Here is a 19,351-nt window from a genome sequence, read left to right as displayed (position 1 = left end):
ATCAAATCTCAAGCTATAGGAAGGGTCTCAGGATTGGAATGGGAAGGAGTTTGAAATCACATCTAATGCCATGGTATGGGTCTCAGGTTTTGTAGAGGCATTGGGATATCACATCTCATGCTATCGGAAGGGTATCAGGATTGGATTTGGAAGGAGTTGGATATCCCATCTCATGCTAAAGGAAGGGTCTAAGGTTGGAATGGGAAGGAGTTGGATATCACATCTCATGTTATAGGAAGGGTCTCAGGATTGGAATGGGAAGGACTTGGATATAACATCTCATTCTATAGGAAGGCTCTCAGGGTTGGAAGGGGAAGGAGTTGGATATCACATTTCATGTTAGAGGTAGGATCTCAGGTTTGGTATTAGAGGCATTGAGATATCACATCTCATGCTATCAGAAGGGTCTCAGGATTGGAATGGGAAGGAGTTGGATATCACATCTCATGCTAAAGGGAGGGTCTAAGGTTTGGAAGGGGAAGGATTTGGATATCACATCTCATGTTATAGGAAGGATCTCAGGTTTGGTATTAGAAGCATTGAGATATCACATCTCATGCTATCGGAAGGGTCTCAGGTTTGGTATAAGCATTGCGATATCACATCTCTGCTATCGGAAGGGTCTCAGGATTGGAATGGGAAGGACTTGGATATTACAATTCATGTTATAGGAAAGGTCTCAGGTTTGGTTTTAGAAGCATTAAGATATAACATCTCATGGTATAGGAAGGGTCTCAGGTTTGGAATGGGAAGGAGTTGGATATCACATCTCATGCTAAAGGAAAGGTGTCAGGTTTGGAAGGGGAAGGATTTGGATCTCACATCTCATGTTTTAGGACGGGTCTCAGGTTTGGTATTAGAAGCATTGAGATATCACATCTCAAGCTATAAGAAGGGTCTCAGATTTGGGAAGGGAAGGATTTGGATTTCACATCTCATGTTATAGGATGGTTCTCATGTTTGGTTTTAGAAGCATTGAGATATCACATATGCTATAGGAAGGGTCTCAGGATTGGAATGTGAAGGATTTGGATATCACATCTCATGCTAAAGGAAGAGTCTCAGGTTTAATAGAGGCATTGAGATATCACATCTCATGCTATAGGAAGGGTCTCAGGATTGGAATGGGAAGGAGTTGGATATCACATCTCATGCCATAGGAAGGGTCTCAGGTTTGGTATAAGCATTGAGATATCACATCTCTGCTATTGGAAGGGTCTCAGGATTGGATTGGGAAGGAGTTGGATATCCCTTCTCATGCTATTGGAAGGATCGCAGGTTGGAATGGGAAGGAATTGGATATCACATCTCATGCTAAAGGAAGGGTCTCAGGTTTGGAAGGGGAAGGATTTGGATATCATATCTCATGCTATATGACTGGTCCCATGTTTGGTATTAGAAGCATTGAGATATCACATCTCATGCTACTGGAAGAGTCTCAGGATTGGAATGGGAAGGAGTTGGATATCACATCTCATGTTATAGGAAGGGTCTCAGGATTGGAATGGGAAGCAGTTGGATATCACATCTCATGCCATAGGAAGGGTCATCAGGTTTGGTATAAGCATTGAGATATCACATCTCTGCTCTCGGAAGGGTCTCAGGATAGGAATGGGAAGGACTTAGATATCAAATCTCATACTATAGGGAGGGTCTCAGTTTTGATATTAGAAGCATTGAGATATCACATCTCATGCTATCGGAAGGGTCTCAGGATTGGAATGGGATGGAGTTGGATATCACATCTCAAGCTATCTCAGGATTGGAATGGGAAGGAGTTTGATATCACATCTCAAGCTATAGGAACGGTCTCAGGATTGGAAACGGAAGGATCTGGCTTTCACATCTAATGTTATAGGATGGTTCTCATGTTTGGTTTTAGAAGCATTGAGATATCACATATGCTATCGGAAGGGTCTCAGGTTTGGAAAGGGAAGGATTTGGATTTCACATGTTATAGGATGGTTGTCAGGTTTGGTTTTAGAAGCATTAAGATATAAAATCTCATGCTATAGGAAGGGTCTCAGGTTTGGTATAAGCATTGAGATATCACATCTCTGCTATCGGAAGGGTCTCAGGATTGGAATGGGAAGGACTTGGATATTGCAATTCATGTTATAGGAAAGGTCTCAGGTTTGGTATTAGAAGCATTGAGATATCACAGCTCATGCTATAGGAAGGGTTTCAGGATTGGAATGGGAAGGACTTGGATATCACATCTCATGTTATAGGAAGGGTCTCAGGTTTGGTATTAGAAGCATTGAGATATCACATCTCATGCTATAGGAAGGGTCTCAGGAATGGCATGGGAAGGACGTGGATATCACATCTCATGATAAAGGAAGGGTCGAAGGTTTGGAAGGGGAAGGATTTGGATATCACATCTCATGTTATTGGACCGATCTCAGGTTTGGTATTAGAAGCATTGAGATATCAAGTCTCAAGGTATAGGACGGGAGTTTGATATCACATCTCATGCCATGGTATGGGTCTCAGGTTTTTTAGAAGCATTGGGATATCACATCTCATGGAAGGGTATCAGGATTGGATTTGGAAGGAGTTGGATATCCCATCTCATGCTATAGGAAGGCTCTCAGGTTTGGTATTAGAAGCATTGAGATATCACATCTCATGCTATAGGAAGGGTCTCAGGATTTGAATGGGAAGGAGTTGGATATACCATCTCATGCTAAAGGAAGGGTCTCATTTTTGGTAGAAGCATTGAGATATCACATCTCATGCTATAGGAAGGGTCTCAGGATTGGAATTTGAAGGAGTTGGATATCACATCTCATGCTAAAGGGAGGGTCTCAGGTTTGGAAGGGGAAGGATTTGGATATCACATCTCATGTTATAGGAAGGATCTCAGGTTTGGTATTAGAAGCATTGAGATATCACATCTCATGCTATAGGAAGGGTCTCAGGATTGGAATGGGAAGGAGTTGGATATCGCATCTCATGTTATAGGAAGGATCTCAGGTTTGGTATTAGAAGCATTGAGATATCACATCACATGCTATAGGAAGGGTCTCAGGATTGGAATTGGAAGGAGTTGGATATCACATCTGATGCTAAAGGAAGGGCCTCAGTTTTGGAAGAAGCATTGAGATATCACATCTCATGCTATAGGAAGGGTCTCAGGATTGGAATGGGAAGGAGTTGGATATCACATCTCATGCTATTGGAAGGGTCTCAGGTTTGGTAGAAGCATTGAGATATCAAGTCTCATGGTGTAGGGCGGGTCTCAGAATTGGAATGGGAAGGAGTTGGATATCACATCTCAAGCTATAGGAAGGCTCTCAGGGTTGGAAGGGGAAGGAGTTGGATATCACATTTCATGTTAGAGGTAGGATCTCAGGTTTGGTATTAGAGGCATTGAGATGTCACATCTCATGCTATCAGAAGGGTCTCAGGATTGGAATGGGAAGGAGTTGGATATCACATCTCATGCTAAAGGGAGGGTCTAAGGTTTGGAAGGGGAAGGATTTGGATATCACATCTCATGTTATAGGAAGGATCTCAGGTTTGGTATTAGAAGCATTGAGATATCACATCTCATGCTATCGGAAGGGTCTCAGGTTTGGTATAAGCATTGAGATATCACATCTCTGCTATCGGAAGGGTCTCAGGATTGGAATTGGAAGGACTTGGATATTACAATTCATGTTATAGGAAAGGTCTCAGGGCTGGTATTAGAAGCATTGAGCTATCACATCTCATGCTATAGGAAGGGTTTCAGGATTGGAATGGGAAGGACTTGGATATCACATCTCATGTTATTGGAAGGGTCTCAGGTTTGGTATTAGAAGCATTGAGATATCACATCTCATGCTATCGGAAGGGTCTCAGGATTGGAATCGGAAGGAGTTGGATATCACATCTCATGCTATAGGAAGGGTCTCAGGTTTGGAACGGGAAGGAGTTGGATAGCACATCTCATTCTAAAGGGAGGGTCTCAGGTTTGGAAGGGGAAGGATTTGGATATCACATCACATGTTATAGGAAGGATCTCAGGTTTGGTATTAGAAGCATTGAGATATCACATCTCATGCTATCGGAAGGGTCTCAGGATTGGAATCAGAAGGAGTTGGATATCACATCTCATGCTATAGGAAGGGTCTCAGGTTTGGAACGGGAAGGAGTTGGATATCACATCTCATGTTATAGGAAGAGTCTCAGGTTTGGTATAAGCATTGAGATATTACATCTCTGCAATCGGAAGTGTCTCAGGATTGGGATGGGAAGAAGTTGGATATCACATCTCATGCTATAGGAAGGGTCTCAGGAATGGCATGGGTAGGACTTGGATATCACATCTCATGATAAAGGAAGGGTCTAAGGTTTGGAAGGGGAAGGATTTGGATATCACATCTCATGTTATTGGACCGGTCTCAGGTTTGGTATTAGAAGCATTGAGATATCAAGTCTCATGGTATAGGACGGGAGTTTGATATCACATCTCATGCCATGGTATGGGTCTCAGGTTTTGTAGAAGCATTGGGATATCACATCTCATGGAAAGGTATCAGGATTGGATTTGGAAGGAGTTGGATATCCCATCTCATGCTATAGGAAGGGTCTCAGGTTGGAATGGGAAGGAGTTGGATATCACATCTCATGTTATAGGAAGGATCTCAGGATTGGAATGGGAAGGACTTGGATATCACATCTCATGCTGTAGGAAGGCTCTCAGGTTTGGTATTAGAAGCATTGAGATGTCACATCTCATGCTATAGGAAGGGTCTCAGGATTGGAATGGGAAGGAGTTAGATATCACATCTGATGCTAAAGGAAGGGTCTCAGTTTTGGTAGAAGCAAAGGTTTGGAATGGGAAGGAGTTGGATATCACGTCTCATGTTATAGGAAGGGTCTCAGGATTGGAATGGGAAGGAGTTGGATATCACATCTCATGCTAAAGGAAGGGTCTCAGGTTTGATAGAAGCAAAGGTTTGGAATGGGAAGGAGTTTGATATCACACCTCATGTTATAGGAAGGATCTCAGGTTTGGTATTAGAAGCATTGAGATATCACATCTCATGCTATCTGAAGGGTCTCAGGATTGGAATGGGAAGGAGTTGGATATCACATCCCATGCTATAGGAAGGGTCTCAGGTTTGGTATAAGCATTGAGATATCCCATCACATGCTATAGGAAGGGTCTCAGGATTGGAATCGGAAGGAGTTGTATATGACATCTCATGCCATAGGAAGGGTCACAGGTTTGGTATAAGCATTGAGATATCACATCTCTGCTATAGGAAGGGTCTCAGGATTGGAATGGGAAGGACTTGGATATTACAATTCATGTTATAGGAAAGGTCTCAGGTTTGGTATTAGAAGCATTGAGATATCACATCTCATGCTTTAGGAAGGGTCTCAGGATTGGAATCGGAAGGAGTTGGATATCACATCTCATGCTATAGGAAGGGTCTCAGGTTTGGAACGGGAAGGAGTTGGATAGCACATCTCATTCTAAAGGGAGGGTCTCAGGTTTGGAAGGGGAAGGATTTGGATATCACATCACATGTTATAGGAAGGATCTCAGGTTTGGTATTAGAAGCATTGAGATATCACATCTCATGCTATCGGAAGGGTCTCAGGATTGGAATCAGAAGGAGTTGGATATCACATCTCATGCTATAGGAAGGGTCTCAGGTTTGGAACGGGAAGGAGTTGGATATCACATCTCATGTTATAGGAAGAGTCTCAGGTTTGGTATAAGCATTGAGATATTACATCTCTGCAATCGGAAGTGTCTCAGGATTGGGATGGGAAGAAGTTGGATATCACATCTCATGCTATAGGAAGGGTCTCAGGAATGGCATGGGTAGGACTTGGATATCACATCTCATGATAAAGGAAGGGTCTAAGGTTTGGAAGGGGAAGGATTTGGATATCACATCTCATGTTATTGGACCGGTCTCAGGTTTGGTATTAGAAGCATTGAGATATCAAGTCTCATGGTATAGGACGGGAGTTTGATATCACATCTCATGCCATGGTATGGGTCTCAGGTTTTGTAGAAGCATTGGGATATCACATCTCATGGAAAGGTATCAGGATTGGATTTGGAAGGAGTTGGATATCCCATCTCATGCTATAGGAAGGGTCTCAGGTTGGAATGGGAAGGAGTTGGATATCACATCTCATGTTATAGGAAGGATCTCAGGATTGGAATGGGAAGGACTTGGATATCACATCTCATGCTGTAGGAAGGCTCTCAGGTTTGGTATTAGAAGCATTGAGATGTCACATCTCATGCTATAGGAAGGGTCTCAGGATTGGAATGGGAAGGAGTTAGATATCACATCTGATGCTAAAGGAAGGGTCTCAGTTTTGGTAGAAGCAAAGGTTTGGAATGGGAAGGAGTTGGATATCACGTCTCATGTTATAGGAAGGGTCTCAGGATTGGAATGGGAAGGAGTTGGATATCACATCTCATGCTAAAGGAAGGGTCTCAGGTTTGATAGAAGCAAAGGTTTGGAATGGGAAGGAGTTTGATATCACACCTCATGTTATAGGAAGGATCTCAGGTTTGGTATTAGAAGCATTGAGATATCACATCTCATGCTATCTGAAGGGTCTCAGGATTGGAATGGGAAGGAGTTGGATATCACATCCCATGCTATAGGAAGGGTCTCAGGTTTGGTATAAGCATTGAGATATCCCATCACATGCTATAGGAAGGGTCTCAGGATTGGAATCGGAAGGAGTTGTATATGACATCTCATGCCATAGGAAGGGTCACAGGTTTGGTATAAGCATTGAGATATCACATCTCTGCTATAGGAAGGGTCTCAGGATTGGAATGGGAAGGACTTGGATATTACAATTCATGTTATAGGAAAGGTCTCAGGTTTGGTATTAGAAGCATTGAGATATCACATCTCATGCTTTAGGAAGGGTTTCAGGATTGGAATGGGAAGCACTTGGATATCACATCTCATGTTATTGGAAGGGTCTCAGGTTTGGTATTAGAAGCATTGAGATATCACATCTCAGGCTATAGGAAGGGTCTCAGGAATGGCATGGGAATGACTTGGATATCACATCTCATGATAAAGGAAGGGTCTAAGGTTTGGAAGGGGAAGGATTTGGATATCACATCTCATGTTATTGGACTGGTCTCAGGTTTGGTATTAGAAGCATTGAGATATCAAGTCTCATGGTATAGGACGGGAGTTTGATATCACATCTCATGCCATGGTATGGGTCTCAGGTTTTGTAGAAGCATTGGGATATCACATATCATGGAAGGGTATCAGGATTGGATTTGGAAGGAGTTGGATATCCCATCTCATGCTATAGGAAGGGTCTCAGGTTGGAATGGGAAGGAGTTGGATATCACATCTCATGCTATAGGAAGGGTCTCAGGATTGGAATGGGAAGGAGTTGGATATCACATCTGATGCTAAAGGAAGGGTGTCAGTTTTGGTAGAAGCATTGAGATATCACATCTCATGCTATAGGAAGGGTCTCAGGATTGGAATGGGAAGGAGTTGGATATCACATCTCATGCTAAAGGGAGGGTCTCAGGTTTGGAAGGGGAAGGATTTGGATATCACATCTCATGTTATAGGAAGGATCTCAGGTTTGGTTTTAGAAGCATTGAGATATCACATCTCATGCTATAGGAAGGGTCTCAGGATTGGAATGGGAAGGAGTTGGATATCGCATCTCATGTTATAGGAAGGATCTCAGGTTTGGTATTAGAAGCATTGAGATATCACATCTCATGCTATAGGAAGGGTCTCAGGATTGGAATGGGAAGGAGTTGGATATCACATCTGATGCTAAAGGAAGGGTCTCAGTTTTGGTAGAAGCATTGAGATATCACATCTCATGCTATAGGAAGGGTCTCAGGATTGGAATGGGAAGGAGTTGGATATCACATCTCATGCTAAAGGAAGGGTCTCAGGTTTGATAGAAGCAAAGGTTTGGAATGGGAAGGAGTTGGATATCACGTCTCATGTTATAGGAAGGATCTCAGGTTTGGTATTAGAAGCATTGAGATATCACATCTCATGCTATATGAAGGGTCTCAGGATTGGAATGGGAAGGAGTTGGATATCACATCTCATGCTATAGGAAGGGTCTCAGGTTTGGTATATGCATTGAGATATCCCATCACATGCTATAGGAAGGGTCTCAGGATTGGAATCGGAAGGAGTTGTATATGACATCTCATGCCATAGGAAGGGTCACAGGTTTGGTATAAGCATTGAGATATCACATCTCTGCTATAGGAAGGGTCTCAGGTTTGGAAGGGGAAGGATTTGGATATCACATCTCATGTTATAGGACCGGTCTCAGGTTTGGTATTAGAAGCATTGAAATATCAAGACTCATGGTATAGGACGGGTCTCAGAATTGGAATGGGAAGGAGTTGGATATCACATCTCAAGCTATAGGAAGCGTCTCATGATTGGAATGGGAAGGAGTTTGATATCACATCTCATGCCATGGTATGGGTCTGAGGTTTTGTAGAGGCATTGGGATATCACATCACATGCTATCGGAAGGGTATCAGGATTGGATTTGGAAGGAGTTGGATATCCCATCTCATGCTATAGGAAGGGTCTAAGGTTGGAATGGGAAGGAGTTGGATATCACATCTCATGTAATAGGAAGGGTCTCAGGATTGGAATGGGAAGGTCTTGGATATAACATCTCATTCTATAGGAAGGCTCTCAGGGTTGGAAGGGGAAGGAGTTGGATATCACATTTCATGTTAGAGGTAGGATCTCAGGTTTGGTATTAGAGGCATTGAGATGTCACATCTCATGCTATCAGAAGGGTCTCAGGATTGGAATGGGAAGGAGTTGGATATCACATCTCATGCTAAAGGGAGGGTCTAAGGTTTGGAAGGGGAAGGATTTGGATATCACATCTCATGTTATAGGAAGGGTCTCAGGTTTGGTATAAGCATTGAGATATCACATCTCTGCTATCGGAAGGGTCTCAGGATTGGAATGGGAAGGACTTGGATATTACAATTCATGTTATAGGAAAGGTCTCAGGTTTGGTATTAGAAGCATTGAGATATCACATCTCATGCTTTAGGAAGGGTTTCAGGATTGGAATGGGAAGGACTTGGATATCACATCTCATGTTATTGGAAGGGTCTCAGGTTTGGTATTAGAAGCATTGAGATATCACATCTCAGGCTATAGGAAGGGTCTCAGGAATGGCACGGGAAGGACTTGGATATCACATCTCATGATAAAGGAAGGGTCTAAGGTTTGGAAGGGGAAGGATTTGGATATCACATCTCATGTTATTTGACCGGTCTCAGGTTTGGTATTAGAAGCATTGAGATATCAAGTCTCATGGTATAGGACGGAAGTTTGATATCACATCTCATGCCATGGTATGGGTCTCAGGTTTTGTAGAAGCATTGGGATATCACATCTCATGGAAGGGTATCAGGATTGGATTTGGAAGGAGTTGGATATCCAATCTCATGCTATAGGAAGGGTCTCAGGTTGGAATGTGAAGGAGTTGGATATCACATCTCATGCTATAGGAAGGGTCTCAGGATTGGAATGGGAAGGAGTTGGATATCACATCTGATGCTAAAGGAAGGGTGTCAGTTTTGGTAGAGGCATTGAGATATCACATCTCATGCTATAGGAAGGGTCTCAGGATTGGAATGGGAAGGAGTTGGATATCACATCTCATGCTAAAGGGAGGGTCTCAGGTTTGGAAGAGGAAGGATTTGGATATCACATCTCATGTTATAGGAAGGATCTCAGGTTTGGTTTTAGAAGCATTGAGATATCACATCTCATGCTATAGGAAGGGTCTCAGGATTGGAATGGGAAGGAGTTGGATATCGCATCTCATGTTATAGGAAGGATCTCAGGTTTGGTATTAGAAGCATTGAGATATCACATCTCATGCTATAGGAAGGGTCTCAGGATTGGAATGGGAAGGAGTTGGATATCACATCTGATGCTAAAGGAAGGGTCTCAGTTTTGGTAGAAGCATTGAGATATCACATCTCATGCTATAGGAAGGGTCTCAGGATTGGAATGGGAAGGAGTTGGATATCACATCTCATGCTATAGGAAGGGTCTCAGGTTTGGTATAAGCATTGAGATATCACTTCTCATGCTATAGGAAGGGTCTCAGGATTGGAATGGGAAGGACTTGGATATCACATCTCATGCTATAGGGAGGCTCTCAGGTTTGGGAAGGAAAGGATTTGGATTTCACATCTCATGTTATAGGATGGTTCTCATGTTTGGTTTTAGAAGCATTGAGATATCTCATCTCATGCTATCGGAAGGGTCTCAGGTTTGGAATGGGAAGGAGTTGGATATCACATCTCATGCCATAGGAAGGGTCATCAGGTTTGGTATAAGCATTGAGATATCACATCTCTGCTATCGGAAGGGTCTCAGGATAGGAATGGGAAGGACTTAGATATCACATCTCATACTATAGGGAGGGTCTCAGTTTTGATATTAGAAGCATTGAGATATATCTCATGCTATCAGAAGGGTCTCAGGATTGGAATGGGATGGAGTTGGATATCACATCTCAAGCTATCTCAGGATTGGAATGGGAAGGAGTTTGATATCACATCTCAAGCTATAGGAATGGTCTCAGGTTTGGAAGGGGAAGGATTAGGATCTCACATCTCATGTTTTAGGACGGGTCTCAGGTTTGGTATTAGAAGCATTGAGATATCACATCTCATGGTATAGGAAGGGTCTCAGAATTGGAATGGGAAGGAGTTTGATATCAAATCTCAAGCTATAGGAAGGGTCTCATGTTTGGAAAGGGAAGGATCTGGATTTCACATCTCATGTTATAGGATGGTTCTCATGTTTGGTTTTCGAAGCATTGAGATATCACATCTCATGCTATCGGAAGGGTCTCAGGTTTAGAAAGGGAAGGATTTGGATTTCACATGTTATAGGATGGTTCTCAGGTTTGGTTTTAGAAGCATTAAGATATAACATCTCATGCTATAGGAAGGGTCTCAGGTTTGGAATGGGAAGGAGTTGGATATCACTTCTCATGCTAAAGGAAAGGTCTCAGGTTTGGAAGGGGAAGGATTTGGATCTCACATCTCATGTTTTAGGACGGGTCTCAGGATTGGAATGGGAAGGAGTTGGATATCACATCTCATGCTAAAGGAAGGGTCTCAGGTTTGATAGAAGCAAAGGTTTGGAATGGGAAGGAGTTGGATATCACGTCTCATGTTATAGGAAGGGTCTCAGGATTGGAATGGGAAGGAGTTGGATATCACATCTCATGCTAAAGGAAGGGTCTCAGGTTTGATAGAAGCAAAGGTTTGGAATGGGAAGGAGTTTGATATCACACCTCATGTTATAGGAAGGATCTCAGGTTTGGTATTAGAAGCATTGAGATATCACATCTCTGCTATAGGAAGGGTCTCAGGATTGGAATGGGAAGGACTTGGATATTACAATTCATGTTATAGGAAAGGTCTCAGGTTTGGTATTAGAAGCATTGAGATATCACATCTCATGCTTTAGGAAGGGTCTCAGGATTGGAATCGGAAGGAGTTGGATATCACATCTCATGCTATAGGAAGGGTCTCAGGTTTGGAACGGGAAGGAGTTGGATAGCACATCTCATTCTAAAGGGAGGGTCTCAGGTTTGGAAGGGGAAGGATTTGGATATCACATCACATGTAATAGGAAGGATCTCAGGTTTGGTATTAGAAGCATTGAGATATCACATCTCATGCTATCGGAAGGGTCTCAGGATTGGAATCAGAAGGAGTTGGATATCACATCTCATGCTATAGGAAGGGTCTCAGGTTTGGAACGGGAAGGAGTTGGATATCACATCTCATGTTATAGGAAGAGTCTCAGGTTTGGTATAAGCATTGAGATATTACATCTCTGCAATCGGAAGTGTCTCAGGATTGGGATGGGAAGAAGTTGGATATCACATCTCATGCTATAGGAAGGGTCTCAGGAATGGCATGGGTAGGACTTGGATATCACATCTCATGATAAAGGAAGGGTCTAAGGTTTGGAAGGGGAAGGATTTGGATATCACATCTCATGTTATTGGACCGGTCTCAGGTTTGGTATTAGAAGCATTGAGATATCAAGTCTCATGGTATAGGACGGGAGTTTGATATCACATCTCATGCCATGGTATGGGTCTCAGGTTTTGTAGAAGCATTGGGATATCACATCTCATGGAAAGGTATCAGGATTGGATTTGGAAGGAGTTGGATATCCCATCTCATGCTATAGGAAGGGTCTCAGGTTGGAATGGGAAGGAGTTGGATATCACATCTCATGTTATAGGAAGGATCTCAGGATTGGAATGGGAAGGACTTGGATATCACATCTCATGCTGTAGGAAGGCTCTCAGGTTTGGTATTAGAAGCATTGAGATGTCACATCTCATGCTATAGGAAGGGTCTCAGGATTGGAATGGGAAGGAGTTAGATATCACATCTGATGCTAAAGGAAGGGTCTCAGTTTTGGTAGAAGCAAAGGTTTGGAATGGGAAGGAGTTGGATATCACGTCTCATGTTATAGGAAGGGTCTCAGGATTGGAATGGGAAGGAGTTGGATATCACATCTCATGCTAAAGGAAGGGTCTCAGGTTTGATAGAAGCAAAGGTTTGGAATGGGAAGGAGTTTGATATCACACCTCATGTTATAGGAAGGATCTCAGGTTTGGTATTAGAAGCATTGAGATATCACATCTCATGCTATCTGAAGGGTCTCAGGATTGGAATGGGAAGGAGTTGGATATCACATCCCATGCTATAGGAAGGGTCTCAGGTTTGGTATAAGCATTGAGATATCCCATCACATGCTATAGGAAGGGTCTCAGGATTGGAATCGGAAGGAGTTGTATATGACATCTCATGCCATAGGAAGGGTCACAGGTTTGGTATAAGCATTGAGATATCACATCTCTGCTATAGGAAGGGTCTCAGGATTGGAATGGGAAGGACTTGGATATTACAATTCATGTTATAGGAAAGGTCTCAGGTTTGGTATTAGAAGCATTGAGATATCACATCTCATGCTTTAGGAAGGGTTTCAGGATTGGAATGGGAAGCACTTGGATATCACATCTCATGTTATTGGAAGGGTCTCAGGTTTGGTATTAGAAGCATTGAGATATCACATCTCAGGCTATAGGAAGGGTCTCAGGAATGGCATGGGAATGACTTGGATATCACATCTCATGATAAAGGAAGGGTCTAAGGTTTGGAAGGGGAAGGATTTGGATATCACATCTCATGTTATTGGACTGGTCTCAGGTTTGGTATTAGAAGCATTGAGATATCAAGTCTCATGGTATAGGACGGGAGTTTGATATCACATCTCATGCCATGGTATGGGTCTCAGGTTTTGTAGAAGCATTGGGATATCACATATCATGGAAGGGTATCAGGATTGGATTTGGAAGGAGTTGGATATCCCATCTCATGCTATAGGAAGGGTCTCAGGTTGGAATGGGAAGGAGTTGGATATCACATCTCATGCTATAGGAAGGGTCTCAGGATTGGAATGGGAAGGAGTTGGATATCACATCTGATGCTAAAGGAAGGGTGTCAGTTTTGGTAGAAGCATTGAGATATCACATCTCATGCTATAGGAAGGGTCTCAGGATTGGAATGGGAAGGAGTTGGATATCACATCTCATGCTAAAGGGAGGGTCTCAGGTTTGGAAGGGGAAGGATTTGGATATCACATCTCATGTTATAGGAAGGATCTCAGGTTTGGTTTTAGAAGCATTGAGATATCACATCTCATGCTATAGGAAGGGTCTCAGGATTGGAATGGGAAGGAGTTGGATATCGCATCTCATGTTATAGGAAGGATCTCAGGTTTGGTATTAGAAGCATTGAGATATCACATCTCATGCTATAGGAAGGGTCTCAGGATTGGAATGGGAAGGAGTTGGATATCACATCTGATGCTAAAGGAAGGGTCTCAGTTTTGGTAGAAGCATTGAGATATCACATCTCATGCTATAGGAAGGGTCTCAGGATTGGAATGGGAAGGAGTTGGATATCACATCTCATGCTAAAGGAAGGGTCTCAGGTTTGATAGAAGCAAAGGTTTGGAATGGGAAGGAGTTGGATATCACGTCTCATGTTATAGGAAGGATCTCAGGTTTGGTATTAGAAGCATTGAGATATCACATCTCATGCTATATGAAGGGTCTCAGGATTGGAATGGGAAGGAGTTGGATATCACATCTCATGCTATAGGAAGGGTCTCAGGTTTGGTATATGCATTGAGATATCCCATCACATGCTATAGGAAGGGTCTCAGGATTGGAATCGGAAGGAGTTGTATATGACATCTCATGCCATAGGAAGGGTCACAGGTTTGGTATAAGCATTGAGATATCACATCTCTGCTATAGGAAGGGTCTCAGGTTTGGAAGGGGAAGGATTTGGATATCACATCTCATGTTATAGGACCGGTCTCAGGTTTGGTATTAGAAGCATTGAAATATCAAGACTCATGGTATAGGACGGGTCTCAGAATTGGAATGGGAAGGAGTTGGATATCACATCTCAAGCTATAGGAAGCGTCTCATGATTGGAATGGGAAGGAGTTTGATATCACATCTCATGCCATGGTATGGGTCTGAGGTTTTGTAGAGGCATTGGGATATCACATCACATGCTATCGGAAGGGTATCAGGATTGGATTTGGAAGGAGTTGGATATCCCATCTCATGCTATAGGAAGGGTCTAAGGTTGGAATGGGAAGGAGTTGGATATCACATCTCATGTAATAGGAAGGGTCTCAGGATTGGAATGGGTAGGTCTTGGATATAACATCTCATTCTATAGGAAGGCTCTCAGGGTTGGAAGGGGAAGGAGTTGGATATCACATTTCATGTTAGAGGTAGGATCTCAGGTTTGGTATTAGAGGCATTGAGATGTCACATCTCATGCTATCAGAAGGGTCTCAGGATTGGAATGGGAAGGAGTTGGATATCACATCTCATGCTAAAGGGAGGGTCTAAGGTTTGGAAGGGGAAGGATTTGGATATCACATCTCATGTTATAGGAAGGGTCTCAGGTTTGGTATAAGCATTGAGATATCACATCTCTGCTATCGGAAGGGTCTCAGGATTGGAATGGGAAGGACTTGGATATTACAATTCATGTTATAGGAAAGGTCTCAGGTTTGGTATTAGAAGCATTGAGATATCACATCTCATGCTTTAGGAAGGGTTTCAGGATTGGAATGGGAAGGACTTGGATATCACATCTCATGTTATTGGAAGGGTCTCAGGTTTGGTATTAGAAGCATTGAGATATCACATCTCAGGCTATAGGAAGGGTCTCAGGAATGGCACGGGAAGGACTTGGATATCACATCTCATGATAAAGGAAGGGTCTAAGGTTTGGAAGGGGAAGGATTTGGATATCACATCTCATGTTATTTGACCGGTCTCAGGTTTGGTATTAGAAGCATTGAGATATCAAGTCTCATGGTATAGGACGGAAGTTTGATATCACATCTCATGCCATGGTATGGGTCTCAGGTTTTGTAGAAGCATTGGGATATCACATCTCATGGAAGGGTATCAGGATTGGATTTGGAAGGAGTTGGATATCCAATCTCATGCTATAGGAAGGGTCTCAGGTTGGAATGTGAAGGAGTTGGATATCACATCTCATGCTATAGGAAGGGTCTCAGGATTGGAATGGGAAGGAGTTGGATATCACATCTGATGCTAAAGGAAGGGTGTCAGTTTTGGTAGAAGCATTGAGATATCACATCTCATGTTATAGGAAGGGTCTCAGGATTGGAATGGGAAGGAGTTGGATATCACATCTCATGCTAAAGGGAGGGTCTCAGGTTTGGAAGGGGAAGGATTTGGATATCACATCTCATGTTATAGGAAGGATCTCAGGTTTGGTTTTAGAAGCATTGAGATATCACATCTCATGCTATAGGAAGGGTCTCAGGATTGGAATGGGAAGGAGTTGGATATCGCATCTCATGTTATAGGAAGGATCTCAGGTTTGGTATTAGAAGCATTGAGATATCACATCTCATGCTATAGGAAGGGTCTCAGGATTGGAATGGGAAGGAGTTGGATATCACATCTGATGCTAAAGGAAGGGTCTCAGTTTTGGTAGAAGCATTGAGATATCACATCTCATGCTATAGGAAGGGTCTCAGGATTGGAATGGGAAGGAGTTGGATATCACATCTCATGCTATAGGAAGGGTCTCAGGTTTGGTATAAGCATTGAGATATCACTTCTCATGCTATAGGAAGGGTCTCAGGATTGGAATGGGAAGGACTTGGATATCACATCTCATGCTATAGGGAGGCTCTCAGGTTTGGGAAGGAAAGGATTTGGATTTCACATCTCATGTTATAGGATGGTTCTCATGTTTGGTTTTAGAAGCATTGAGATATCTCATCTCATGCTATCGGAAGGGTCTCAGGTTTGGAATGGGAAGGAGTTGGATATCACATCTCATGCCATAGGAAGGGTCATCAGGTTTGGTATAAGCATTGAGATATCACATCTCTGCTATCGGAAGGGTCTCAGGATAGGAATGGGAAGGACTTAGATATCACATCTCATACTATAGGGAGGGTCTCAGTTTTGATATTAGAAGCATTGAGATATATCTCATGCTATCAGAAGGGCCACAGGATTGGAATGGGATGGAGTTGGATATCACATCTCAAGCTATCTCAGGATTGGAATGGGAAGGAGTTTGATATCACATCTCAAGCTATAGGAATGGTCTCAGGTTTGGAAGGGGAAGGATTAGGATCTCACATCTCATGTTTTAGGACGGGTCTCAGGTTTGGTATTAGAAGCATTGAGATATCACATCTCATGGTATAGGAAGGGTCTCAGAATTGGAATGGGAAGGAGTTTGATATCAAATCTCAAGCTATAGGAAGGGTCTCATGTTTGGAAAGGGAAGGATCTGGATTTCACATCTCATGTTATAGGATGGTTCTCATGTTTGGTTTTCGAAGCATTGAGATATCACATCTCATGCTATCGGAAGGGTCTCAGGTTTAGAAAGGGAAGGATTTGGATTTCACATGTTATAGGATGGTTCTCAGGTTTGGTTTTAGAAGCATTAAGATATAACATCTCATGCTATAGGAAGGGTCTCAGGTTTGGAATGGGAAGGAGTTGGATATCACTTCTCATGCTAAAGGAAAGGTCTCAGGTTTGGAAGGGGAAGGATTTGGATCTCACATCTCATGTTTTAGGACGGGTCTCAGGATTGGAATGGGAAGGAGTTGGATATCACATCTCATGCTAAAGGAAGGGTCTCAGGTTTGATAGAAGCAAAGGTTTGGAATGGGAAGGAGTTGGATATCACGTCTCATGTTATAGGAAGGGTCTCAGGATTGGAATGGGAAGGAGTTGGATATCACATCTCATGCTAAAGGAAGGGTCTCAGGTTTGATAGAAGCAAAGGTTTGGAATGGGAAGGAGTTTGATATCACACCTCATGTTATAGGAAGGATCTCAGGTTTGGTATTAGAAGCATTGAGATATCACATCTCAAGCTATATGAAGGGTCTCAGGATTGGAATGGGAAGTAGTTGGATATCAGATCTCATGCTATAGGAAGGGTCTCAGGTTTGGTATAAGCATTGAGATATCCCATCTCATGCTATAGGAAGGGTCTCAGGATTGGAATCGGAAGGAGTTGTATATGACATCTCATGCCATAGGAAGGGTCACAGGTTTGGTATAAGCATTGAGATATCACATCTCTGCTATAGGAAGGGTCTAAGGTTTGGAAGGGGAAGGATTTGGATATCACATCTCATGTTATAGGACCGGTCTCAGGTTTGGTATTAGAAGCATTGAAATATCAAGTCTCATGGTATAGGACGGGTCTCAGAATTGGAATGGGAAGGAGTTGGATATCACATCTCAAGCTATAGGAAGGGTCTCAGGATTGGAATGGGAAGGAGTTTGAAATCACATCTCATGCCATGGTATGGGTCTCAGGTTTTGTAGAGGCATTGGGATATCACATCTCATGCTATCGGAAGGGTATCAGGATTGGATTTGGAAGGAGTTGGATATCCCATCTCATGCTATAGGAAGGGTCTAAGGTTGGAATGGGAAGGAGTTGGATATCACATCTCATGTTATAGGAAGGGTCTCAGGATTGGAATGGGAAGGACTTGGATATAACATCTCATTCTATAGGAAGGCTCTCAGGGTTGGAAGGGGAAGGAGTTGGATATCACATTTCATGTTAGAGGTAGGATCTCAGGTTTGGTATTAGAGGCATTGAGATATCACATCTCATGCTATCAGAAGGGTCTCAGGATTGGAATGGGAAGGAGTTGGATATCACATCTCATGCTAAAGGGAGGGTCTAAGGTTTGGAAGGGGAAGGATTTGGATATCACATCTCATGTTATAGGAAGGATCTCAGGTTTGGTATTAGAAGCATTGAGATATCACATCTCATGCTATCGGAAGGGTCTCAGGTTTGGTATAAGCATTGCGATATCACATCTCTGCTATCGGAAGGGTCTCAGGATTGGGATGGGAAGGACTTGGATATTACAATTCATGTTATAGGAAAGGTCTCAGGTTTGGTTTTAGAAGCATTAAGATATAACATCTCATGGTATAGGAAGGGTCTCAGGTTTGGAATGGGAAGGAGTTGGATATCACATCTCATGCTAAAGGAAAGGTGTCAGGTTTGGAAGGGGAAGGATTTGGATCTCACATCTCATGTTTTAGGACGGGTCTCAGGTTTGGTATTAGAAGCATTGAGATATCACATCTCAAGCTATAAGAAGGGTCTCAGATTTGGGAAGGGAAGGATTTGGATTTCACATCTCATGTTATAGGATGGTTCTCATGTTTGGTTTTAGAAGCATTGAGATATCACATATGCTATAGGAAGGGTCTCAGGATTGGAATGTGAAGGATTTGGATATCACATCTCATGCTAAAGGAAGAGTCTCAGGTTTAATAGAGGCATTGAGATATCACATCTCATGCTATAGGAAGGGTCTCAGGATTGGAATGGGAAGGAGTTGGATATCACATCTCATGCCATAGGAAGGGTCTCAGGTTTGGTATAAGCATTGAGATATCACATCTCTGCTATTGGAAGGGTCTCAGGATTGGATTGGGAAGGAGTTGGATATCCCTTCTCATGCTATAGGAAGGATCGCAGGTTGGAATGGGAAGGAATTGGATATCACATCTCATGCTAAAGGAAGGGTCTCAGGTTTGGAAGGGGAAGGATTTGGATATCATATCTCATGCTATATGACTGGTCCCATGTTTGGTATTAGAAGCATTGAGATATCACATCTCATGCTACTGGAAGAGTCTCAGGATTGGA

The sequence above is a fragment of the Ambystoma mexicanum genome, chromosome 9 (assembly GCF_040938575.1).
Source record: "Ambystoma mexicanum isolate Mex_15411 chromosome 9, UKY_AmexF1_1, whole genome shotgun sequence".
Taxonomy (NCBI): domain Eukaryota; kingdom Metazoa; phylum Chordata; class Amphibia; order Caudata; family Ambystomatidae; genus Ambystoma; species Ambystoma mexicanum.
The sequence above is the reverse complement of the archived record's forward strand: the minus strand, read 5'-3'. Positions refer to the sequence as shown.